The following is a 9,633-nucleotide window of genomic DNA, read 5'->3' as shown; positions in this document are numbered from 1 at the left end:
GTCCAAACCTGATGATGGAGGCCACACCACCAACTGCTTCAGGAATATGAGCGAATAGGTCAGGGATCTGAATACCTTTAGGAGGCATGGTAAACAAAATATATTCCATCAGTGTCACAACAACAAAAATAAGCATTTATGGCATTGGCAAAATTCAGATTCATGTTCACTGAACTTCAACAACTTTACAAAAATCATATTCAATTAATTTTAATTTGTTTTCAGTCAAAAAACAGGTCACAAGAGCAACAGTTCAGAATGGTTGCCTCCTGAAAGTGACGTATCATTATCATAAAATATCCACCACATCAACCCTGTGGAGTTGTTGTGCAATGTTGTAACATGAAATATAAAATATTATGGTATGGGGTTAAAGGGGAACAGCTACAGCTCTGTTTTGTCCTCAGGGCACATTATTTAAAAGATCAGTTTTCAAAATGTCTTTAATGACAGGATAATTTTGTATATCAGAGGTGTTGTATGTTCGGTGCAGTATTGTTCATAGTGTAACTAAATTAATATGTTTTACAGCAGAATTTCTCACATTTATTTGTGATGCTGTTTATGTTTCAGTGTCTGAAAGTCCTACAGATCTAAGGATTGTTCTGCTGGGTAGGAGTTTCTCTTGGAAGAATGCAGTTGGAAACATCATCCTGAGAAACCATTCATTTCACCATGATTCTGATCCAAACCAATATGTTAAAGTTAGTCATCCGGTGGAGGGGAGACTCATAACTGTGATCAACACCCCAGACCTGTTTGTCATCTCACATGACAAACTCTCTGAGGATATGTGTTTGATTAAATCTCTTCCTGAACCTGGACCTCATGTGTTCTTGTTGGTGCTTCAGCCTGAAATCTTCACAGAAGAAGAGAGAAACAGAATAAAGAACGTCTTAGACAAACTCAATGACCAGTCCTTTGACCACTCAATGGTACTGACAACTGATGGAGACAAAAGGGGACACCTGCATGAGAATCAAGCTCTGAACCTGATGATCAAAGAATGTAGAGGAAGGCAGTGTCTGATTAACCTCAGTGACCGTAATCACCTAATGACATGTGTTGACCAGTTAGTGGAGGACAATAGAGGAGGATATGTCTCCTGTGAGATATTTGAAGATACTACAAGTAGCACAATACAAGAGAATACAGAAGTACACAATGGAAAGGACATTTTAGAAAAAAGAGAAAACAAAAAAACAAACTCTGAGAAAGTTAAACAACCTGGTATGATAAACATAAACATTGAATATGACTTACATCATTAACATATAAAATGCAAAATTGAAACTGTCAACTTTCTTTTCAGGATTGGCATCATTTGAGGAACAATCCAGACCTGGAACAAGTGAGGAACAATCCAGGCGTGATAAAGAATGTGGGTAAAATGTAAACATAATGACTAATTTACACAAAGCTTCCAAATACCCCAAGTACGCAAATGGACAAAACCTTTGGCCACTTTGGGTTTTGAATGATTCAATTGGCAAAGTTTTTATGTTTAAAGTTTTTCTTTCAGTGCACTCAAAACATCCTAAATGTTTTCACCAGGGATGGATAACTGAACGGGAATACCGGGCACATGCCCAGGGGCCTAAGATACACAATGATACTTTCAATAACTTTACATATTGCCCAGAACACTATTGTAAAGTCATGGTTTATGTTGTTTTCCACCCCTAATCTGTCTGAATTGGGCCCCCTGAGCCATATAACATGGGTCTTCCTGCAGATTAGCACCTGTGTGTAGCCATACAGTTAATTATGGGGCCGTGTGTCCATTATAGGTCCTAGGGATGCTGCTGAGTGTTAAGTGTTGAAGCATTTTGCACAACATTATATATTTTGTGGGCCTATAATAACATTATATTGCTTGTTGTCAGTTCTTATTAGTTTTCCTTCATGGCAAATTCAATCAACTCTTGAGATTATATATTATATATACACTCACCAGCCAATTCATTAGGTACACCTGCTACTTCCTTAGGTACACCTGCTACTTCATTTGGTACACCTATGCAAATTGTAGCCTCATTTTCCTGTTTTTAGCTGACAGTAGTGGCACCCAATGTGGTCTTCTGCTGCTGGAGCAAGGTTTTACATTTTGTGCTTTGAGAGATGCTCTTCTGTGTACCTTGGTTGTAATGAGTGGTTATTTGAGTAACTGTTGCCTTTCTATCAGCTCGAACCAGTCTGGCCAGAGAACTGCTGCTCACTTTTTCGGGCTGTTCTCTGTAAAACCCTAGAGATGGTTCGGTGGGAAAATCCCTGTAGATCAGACTTTCTGAAATACTCAAACCAGCCCGTCTGGCACCAACAACTATGTCACCTTCCCCATTCGGATGCTTGGTTTAAACTTCAGCAGATAATCTTGACCAAGTAGACATGCCTAAATGCACTGAGGACTGCCATATGATTGGCTGATTACATATGTACATCAAAAAGCAGTTGAAAAGGTGTTCCTAATGTAGTGGCCAGTGAGTGTGTGTGTGACTGTGTGTGTGTGACTGTGTGTGTGTATATGCAGGGTTTTTCCTGGCTCAGAATGGGCCTTTGAAAGTGACAGGTGCACTGGAGAGACAACAGCAAGACAACCCCCAAAAAGGGAATGATTTTGCAGGTGGTGGGCAGAGACAATTGCTCTCTCCTTATACTTCCTGACTGATTCTTCTCTAGTTTTGAGCTTTGCTAGTGTCCTTGTCAATTGTCAACTTAAGAAGAGCAGTTAGCAAAGGACACATTGCTCAGTGAGAGCACCACAGAGAGTGACATGGCCAATCTGAACAGCCCCATTCCTTAATTAAGATGGGTGCCAAAAGGAAGCAGGCTATGCTTTGATGTGCAGGAGATAGGTGCAACAACTGTAAAAGTTAATATACCAGCATGGCTTATAATAAATGACAATTCAATATTTCTGAACATAGCTGGGAAGAGGGGTAACATACTCAAACAATATTTCTGGCAGAAATGTTCCTTTGAACAAACTCCAGTGTCCTTGCAGCTTCTTCTTTGTATTGCAGGTTGAACACATAGTATGTGGCGAAAACTGCAGCAAGCCCTGGGATGAAGGTTTTTTGGATGCCTTCACAGATGACCTGGCTTTCGATGCTGATCATCCAATGTCCCAATTTGACTCCATCACCAGCAACTGATGCAGACAACAGTTATGGAAAATAAATATGGGTATAAGGGCCTTATATGAGGATAAGAAGTTCACAGAAAAAGCCACCTCTTATAGATTGTTTTATCTTTTTAACTGTAATGTTTTGTGCAACTTGATGTGTTTGTGTGGCATTAAAGCTATTTTTTGTTGTTTAACTGGTGTTTTAGGTCAATACACACACATTGAACTGTAGAGCTAATAGGAAAGCCGGACAGAAATGTGTTGGATGTATTCATTGCAATGTCTGTGTATTTTGCAGATTAACACATTAAAGATTAACACACAGAACATAAAAATGTACACTGAGTCTCTGAAGTATCTTATTGCAAATCATTAGTTTCCACAACTTGAGACAGCAAAAAGAATGATGAAAGAACTACATCCATGACAGACCATGATAAAACTTAAGTTTAGGAGACAGATACAGAAAGACAGACTGACTTTGTTCTATACTCCATGTCATGCTTTTATGACACATACCCAGTAGAATAAGTCGTGGACTGGTTGGGAGGGTCAGGGTGCGCTCAACATCGGTTGCTGTGGCAGACATCTGTAGAACGTAGAACAACAGTATTTTAAGAATGGAATTTCATGTACAGTCATTGTAGACACAAGAAATATTGCTAAACAAAACTTGTATCAGCTAAGAGTATCAGTCCCTCTGTTCTCTTATCAATGTAGGCCATCAGTAACTGGATGGTGCAAAGAGTCAATTCCCCATCTTCAGACTGTACATCTTTGTTCTTCAGTTTAAATACATCTCTATTCCTTGTCCACATTCTTCAATGGATAGCTCCAAGGCACGCAGAACGGTGATGTCAGTTAGTAATTCAAAGTGACAATACAGACCCCTTGGGGTAAAAAGGTAGGGCCACTGGATTCTTAAATCTTCAATGGAAGGTCTGATTGATGTGGTTACGCGGAAGACAGAATGTTGTTTTCATGAGGTTTATCACTTCTGCCCTCTCACTACCTTGAATACCTTCCTGCCTGTAGATGTTCACCAATTGTTGCTGCTTCTGCTCCACTGTCTCATTGGTTTCTTCAGGTGGAGGATCCGGCTGAAATTGTGTGCATCCGTAAGAATCAGTTGGCTTCTGCAGGTGTCCAGACCGTCTTGATGTTCGGAGTCATCTGGCAAGATTTGTAGATCAAGTGTGACTGTAGTAGATTCTAGAACACATGGAAATAAAATATGTTATTATTATCACTATTTCACAATATTTGCCACATATGCATGCAAACTCATATCATACACACTAGAGATTGTGAATTTGTATGGCAATTCCATTTATTGTTTTGAATAGACTTAAAGCTACAGTGCAATAATAAAAATGGTATAGTCTGTGGCCAGCCCATATCACTACTTTATTCTGCATTCATTCTATATGTCAGTTGTGTGTAAACTGTATTATTTTTGACCAAATACCGCACCTTTAACTGGACAGGAAAACACTATATTGATAATACTAACCCATTTTGAATGTCTCCAGAAGTTTCCTTTGCTGGATAACAGGCGATCTCTGAGGTCATCCTACTGCACATATTTGAAGTCCTCTTTTGATTCCACACCCGAGATTTCAAATTGGGCAAAGTCTTGAGGATGATGACCTTCATTTCATCACCAATGGATGACATGAATCTAAAATGTTGGGACAGAATGATGAAGAGTTAGCAAACTGAATACTCAGGCAGTGGGTAGTGATCTCTGCTTGACTGACACAGTAGTAGGCTTCCTGCATTGGTGAAGTGTGGTAAGCATTCATCTCTGGTTGACGAACAGCCTGATATACCTCAGTGATGAAGCACACGGCTGAATTCTTATGAATGACAGCCTTTTTGATTTTTCCCAATACAAGGCCATCATCATTATGACCTACAACAACAAACATGGTCCTCTTATATGTTGTCCCTTTTACTGTCACATCATGACTAATGAGGGTATTTAGATGATCAAAATTAAGATGAGCAACTGACTGTCTGACCTTATCATTGTAGTCTCCCTCAAAAAATTCAGTTCCCTTCTCTACCACAACAGATGGTGGAAACAGTGTTCCAGCACTTAGAAAAGACTGCAGAAGCTGATGTCTTTCAGCAAGGGTTCCACAGAGGTTTTTGAAATTGTGCAGCCTTCTTGCACACTGTTTGAAATAAGTGTGCTTACTTTCAAATCTCAGTGTCCATAGACGGATGAGTGGCCCAAATTGAACAATGAGTTCTGGATAATGATTTAGGTAGTAATGTTTAGGTTTGAGTGGATGACCCACAAAAGTCTGCTTTCTGATGTACAAATACTCATATAAGGACTTTTAAATATGCTACCTGGCCTGTGGAAATGGTTTGAGCACATACCAGCTCCACGATCTCGCTCAGCTGGAAAATTAGCTGCCACACCTCACTCTCTCCGGCGCTTTTTATTTTATCACCAATTAATAATGGCAACATTCTCAGAAAACACCAATTTTGAACTGCATGTCCAGAGAGTTTTCCAGCCCCTGGGTTCACCTCACAAGGTTTGTTGTTGCCGTCATTGCCAAGATATTTAAACTGGTTAATGCGCCGATTCAGTTCAACATAAGTAAACTCTTTTTCTTTTAAAACAAGGTGGTTGAGGTACAATGCCAAATCTGTAGAGACCACACCCTCAAAAAGGTCATGGCCTAGACAAGGAGGTAATCCAGACTGACATACATGGAAATATGCCAGTTGATTGAAAATTTTGTCAAATTTAACACCACAACAGCCCCTTGCTTCCACATTATGACTCGCAGCCTCAGTGTTTTTATGATACGATTGTGATGTGCAGTCAGGGCCCTTAGCCAGAGGATCTGCCTGAAATGCTTGTACTTGCTATGGACTCAACTACACTTCCTTCAGAGTAATCTTTATACTTTCTGGATGTGAATGTTGACTTAACTGTGAATGTTTTGTCACATTGTCTGAAATGGCACGAGACTGTCTTGTCATCAGTTATATGACTTTTCAGGTGCAAGAGAAGACCCCTCACATTTTGTACTACAGAAGTCCATATGACATGTTAAATCTCCTGCATTATCCAGTTTAGTTACATTCTTTACATATTTATGGCGATGAGTGTGAGAGCGAAAGGCCGAAAACAAAGAAAAAGCTCTTGTGCATTCAGGGAAACCTCACTTGAAAGATGCATTAGGCAGACAACTATGAGTTTGCATGTGCCTGACGTGCAAATGTATTCCTGCAGGTTTTATCACATACGTTGCAAGTTATCATGTTTTCACTACAGGCCTTCACAGCAAAATAATCTCTCAAGAAAAAAATAAATAACATCAACAACTAGTCAACTACAGTCAATTACTTTAGTCAATATTTTAAGCTACTGTTTAACTTTTTGCATCAACATGCATTACAAGCTTGTCCCTATAAACCCCCATAAACCGTGCATGCAGAACGTACTTTTGACATTTCTGCAAAAAACTGTCAATAAATTGTTAATCCAACACAAAATCACATTAGCATTATGCTGACTTTTGCAAGATTATATTTACCTTCTTAAAAAAGCCACGGGGACAGGAAGGATGAGGGTGCGCTGCGCAGTTGACGCGAGTAGGTGAGGAAAGCAGCAGGTGATGCCTGAAATCCATCCAGTTTGGTGTTGTCAGTTTAAGAGTCCGGATGAAAACTAATTATTTATCTTCTTGTTATTGTGTCCTCAATCTCAAATAAAATCACTGATGTGTAGGCCTATTTTTTATTTCATTTCATTTTTTATTTTGCTCAGATTAACTATTAAACGGACTGAAGATCAAGGCTAATGTAAAGTTAACTATATATAACAATATAATACTATATTATACCGTAAGATTATAGGCAGCTTGCTGTAAATTTTTTTATAAATACTGCTTTTTACCTTAAGATCATACAGGTGCTTGCCGTTAATATTTTGTTCCTCGAAGACATCAGAATTTACAGTATTCAACTGTATTAATGGAAAACGGTACACTACTGTGCAAAATATCCAGTAGCCTATTTTTACAGCAATTTGTTAAAGAGCAGTTTATGCACGAAAAGCTACGGATATCTTAATTTTTATATACAACAATCAATACCCTTTTCGAGTAATTGCCATTTATCTTTCAACAATGTTTTGAAGCAATTAAAAACATGAACAAGGTAACAGAACAGGGTTAATCATCATTAGATTTTGGGTTACCCATACCATACCATACCATCTTCTTCCGCTTATCTGGGGCCGGGTCGCGGGGGCAGCAGTCTAAGCAGGGATGCCCAGACTTCCCTCTCCCCAGACACTTCCTCTAGCTCTTCCGGGGGGACACAGAGGCGTTCCCAGGCCAGCCGGGAGACATAGTCCCTCCAGCGTGTCCTAGGTCTTCCCCGGGGTCTCCTCCCGGTGGGACGGGACCGGAACACCTTCCCAGGAAGGCGTTCCGGAGGCATCCGAAAAAGATGCCCAAGCCACCTCAGCTGACCCCACTCGATGTGGAGGAGCAGCGGCTCTACTCTGAGCTCCTCCTGGGTGACCGAGCTTCTCACCCTATCTCTAAGGGATTGCCCGGCCACCCTGCGGAGAAAGCTCATTTCGGCCGCCTGTATCCGGGATCTTGTCCTTTCGGTCATGACCCAAAGCTCATGACCATAGGTAAGAGTAGGAACGTAGATTGACTGGTAAATCGAGAGCTTCGCCTTGCGGCTCAGCTCTTTCTTCACCACGACAGACCGATACATCGACTGCATTACTGCAGAAGCTGCACCGATCCGTCTGTCAATCTCCCGTTCCACCCTTCCCTCACTCGTGAACAAGACCCCTAGATACTTAAACTCCTCCACTTGAGGCAGGCACTCTCCACCAACCTGAAGTGGGCAAGCCACCCTTTTCCGACTGAGGACCATGGCCTCGGATTTGGAGGTACTGATTTTCATCCCCACCGCTTCACACTCGGCTGCAAACCATCCCAGCGCATGCTGAAGGTCCTGGTTAGAAGGGGCCAACACGACAACATCATCTGCAAAGAGCAGAGACGAAATTGTGTGGTCCCCAAACCTGACACCCTCCGGCCCCTGGCTGCGCCTAGAAATTCTGTCCATAAAAATTACGAACAGAACCGGTGACAAAGGGCAGCCCTGCCGGAGTCCAACATGCACTGGGAACAAGTCTGACTTACTGCCGGCAATGCGGAACAAGCTCCTGCTTCGGTTGTACAGGGACCTGACAGCCCTTAGCAAAGGACCCAGGACCCCATATTCCCCAAGCACCCTCCACAAGATGCCGTGAGGGACACAGTCGAATGCCTTCTCCAAATCCACAAAACACATGTGGATTGGTTGGGCAAACTCCCATGAACCCTCCAACACCCCGTAGAGGGTATAGAGCTGGTCCAGTGTTCCACGGCCCGGACGAAAACCACACTGTTCCTCCTGAATCCGAGGTTCTACTATCGGCCGTATTCTCCTCTCCAGAACCCTGGCATAGACTTTCCCGGGGAGGCTGAGAAGTGTGATCCCCCTATAGTTGGAACACACCCTCCGGTCCCCCTTCTTAAAAAGAGGGACCACCACCCCGGTCTGCCATCCCAGAGGCACTGTCCCCGACCGCCACGCGATGTTGCACAGGCGTGTCAACCAAGACAGCCCCACAACATCCAGAGACTTGAGGTACTCAGGGCGGATCTCATCCACCCCCGGTGCCTTGCCACCGAGGAGTTTCTTGACCACCTCAGTGACTTCAGCCCGGGTGATGGACGAGTCCACCTCTGAGCCCTCATCCTCTGCTTCCTCAATGGAAGAAGTGGCAGCGGGATTGAGGAGATCCTCGAAGTACTCCTTCCACCGCCCGACGACATCCTCAGTTGAGGTCAACAGCTGCCCAACTCTACCGTAAACAGCGTTGGTAGGGCACTGTTTCCCTCTCCTGAGGCGCCGGATGGTTTGCCAGAATCTCTTCGAGGCCAGCCGATAGTCCTTCTCCATGGCCTCACCGAACTCCTCCCAGGCCCGAGTTTTTGCCTCCACAACCACACGGGCTGCAGCCCGCTTGGCCTGTCGGTACCCGTCAGCTGCGTCAGGAGTCCCACAAGCCAACCAGGCCTGATAGGACTCCTTCTTCAGCTTGACGGCATCCCTTACTTCCGGTGTCCACCACCGGGTTCGGGGATTGCCGCCTCGACAGGCACCAGAGACCTTACGGCCACAGCTCTGAGCGGCCGCTTCGACAATGGCGGTGGAGAACATGGTCCACTCGGACTCAATATCTCCAGCCTCCCTCGGGATCCAGTCGAAGCTCTGCCGGAGGTGGGAGTTAAAGATCTCTCTGACAGGAGACTCGGCCAGACGTTCCCAGCAGACCCTTACAGTACGCTTGGGCCTGCCGAGTCTGTCCAGCTTCCTCCCCCGCCATCGGATCCAACTCACCACCAGGTGGTGATCAGTTGACAGCTCCGCCCCTCTCTTCACCCGAGTGTCCAAGACATACG

The 9,633-nt window shown here is 43.4% G+C and overlaps 1 long non-coding RNA gene across 1 annotated transcript; it reads left to right on the top strand.

Annotated features, from left to right (window-relative positions):
* Positions 1 to 1,124: 1,124 nt before the first annotated feature.
* Positions 1,125 to 3,373, top strand: LOC117594259. Its single transcript, XR_004575621.1, has 3 exons — positions 1,125 to 1,230; positions 1,313 to 1,381; positions 3,024 to 3,373. It is a non-coding gene; the product is annotated as an uncharacterized LOC117594259 (long non-coding RNA).
* Positions 3,374 to 9,633: the final 6,260 nt, after the last annotated feature.

This window comes from Esox lucius, chromosome 3 (genome assembly GCF_011004845.1).
Source record: "Esox lucius isolate fEsoLuc1 chromosome 3, fEsoLuc1.pri, whole genome shotgun sequence".
Taxonomy (NCBI): domain Eukaryota; kingdom Metazoa; phylum Chordata; class Actinopteri; order Esociformes; family Esocidae; genus Esox; species Esox lucius.
Note: the sequence above shows the minus strand (reverse complement) of the source record. Positions and strands in the feature narration are given on the sequence as shown.